This window comes from Triticum urartu, chromosome 1, assembly GCF_003073215.2.
Source record: "Triticum urartu cultivar G1812 chromosome 1, Tu2.1, whole genome shotgun sequence".
Lineage (NCBI taxonomy): Eukaryota > Viridiplantae > Streptophyta > Magnoliopsida > Poales > Poaceae > Triticum > Triticum urartu.
In genome coordinates, this window is record NC_053022.1 from 405,837,439 (window position 1) to 405,839,858 (window position 2,420).

The following is a 2,420-nucleotide window of genomic DNA, read 5'->3' on the forward strand; positions in this document are numbered from 1 at the left end:
CACATGGCGATGCGACCTGTGAGTGTTAATCACATGGCGATGTGAACTAGATTATTGACTCTAGTGCAAGTGGGAGACTGTTGGAAATATGCCCTAGAGGCAATAATAAATTGGTTATTGTTATATTTCCTTGTTCATGATAATCGTTTATTATCTATGCTATAATTGTATTGATAGGAAACTCAGATACATGTGTGGATACATAGACAACACCATGTCCCTAGTAAGCCTCTAGTTGACTAGCTCGTTGATCAATAGATGGTTACGGTTTCCTAACCATGGACATTGGATGTCGTTGATAACGGGATCACATCATTAGGAGAATGATGTGATGGACAAGACCCAATCCTAAGCATAGCACTAGATCGTGTAGTTCGTATGCTATAGCTTTTCTAATGTCAAGTATCATTTCCTTAGACCATGAGATTGTGCAACTCCCGGATACCGTAGGAATGCTTTGGGTGTATCAAACGTCACAACGTAACTGGGTGACTATAAATGTGCATTACAGGTATCTCCGAAAGTGTCTGTTGGGTTGGCACGAATCGAGACTGGGATTTGTCACTCCGTGTAAGCGGAGAGGTATCTCTGGGCCCACTCGGTAGGACATCATCATATGCGCAATGTGACCAAAGAGTTGATCACGGGATGATGTTTTACGGAATGAGTAAAGAGACTTGCCGGTAACGTGATTGAACTAGGAATTGGATTCCGACGATCGAATCTCAGGCAAGTAACATACCGATAGACAAAGGGAATTGTATACGGGAGTGATTAAGTCCTTGACATCGTGGTTCATCCGATGAGATCATCGTGGAACATGTGAGAGCCAACATGGGTATCCAGATCCCGCTGTTGGTTATTGACCGGAGAACGTCTCGGTCATGTCTGCATGTCTCCCGAACCCGTAGGGTCTACACACTTAAGGTTCGATGACGCTAGGGTTATAAAGGAAGTTTGTATGTGGTTACCGAATGTTGTTCGGAGTCCCGGATGAGATCCCGGACGTCACGAGGAGTTCCGGAATGGTCCAGAGGTAAAGAATTATATATAGGAAGTGCTGTTTCGGCCATCGGGACAAGTTTTGGGGTTATCGGTATTGTACCGGGACCACCGGAGGGGTCCCGGGGGCCCACCGGGTGGGGCCACCTGTCCCGGGGGGCCACATGGGCTGTAAGGGGTTCGCCTTGGCCTAGATGGGCCAAGGGCACCAGCCCCAAAAGCCCATGCGCCTAGGGTTCCACATAAGGGAAGAGTCCCAATGGTGGAAGGCACCTCTAGGTGCCTTGGGGGGGAGGGAAACCTCCCCTTGGCTGCCGCACCTAGGAGATTGGATCTCCTAGGCTGGTGCACCACCCCCCCTTGGCCCTCCTATATATAGTGGGGGAGAGGAGGAACTTGATACACCAACCCCTTATGCCTTTGGTGCAGCCCCTCCCTCTCTCCTAAGTCCTTCTCCTCTCCCGTGGTGCTTGGCGAAGCCCTGCAGGATTGCCACGCTCCTCCACCACCACCACGCCGTTGTGCTGCTGCTGGATGGAGTCTTCCTCAACCTCTCCCTCTCTCCTTGCTGGATCAAGGCATGGGAGACGTCACCGGGCTGTACGTGTGTTGAACGCGGAGGTGCCGTGCGTTCGGCACTTGATCATCGGTGATTTGGATCACGACGAGTACGACTCCATCGACCCCGTTCACTTGAACGCTTCCGCTTAGCGATCTACAAGGGTATGTAGATGCACTCTCCTTCCCTTCGTTGCTGGTCTCTCCATAGATAGATCTTGGTGACACGTAGGAAAATTTTGAATTATTGCTACGTTCCCCAACAGTGGCATCATGAGCTAGGTCTATTGCGTAGATTCTATGCACGAGTAGAACACAAAGTAGTTGTGGGCGTTGATTTTGTTCAATATGCTTACCGTTACTAGTCTTATCTTGATTCGGCGGCATCATGGGATGAAGCGGCCCGGACCAACCTTACACGTACTCTTACGTGAGACCGGTTCCACCGACAAACATGCACTAGTTGCATAAGGTGGCTGGCGGGTGTCTGTCTCTCCCACTTTAGTCGGATCGGATTCGATGAACAGGGTCCTTATGAAGGGTAAATAGCAATTGGCATATCACGTTGTGGTCTTTGCATAGGTAAGAAACGTTCTTGCTAGAAACCCATAGCAGCCACGTAAAACATGCAAACAACAATTAGAGGACGTCTAACTTGTTTTTGCAGGGTATGCTATGTGATGTGATATGGCCAAAGGATGTGATGAATGATATATGTGATGTATGAGATTGATCATGTTCTTGTAATAGGAATCACGACTTGCATGTCGATGAGTATGACAACCGGCAGGAGCCATAGGAGTTGTCTTTATTTATTTATGACCTGCGTGTCAACTTAAACGTCATGTAATTACTTTACT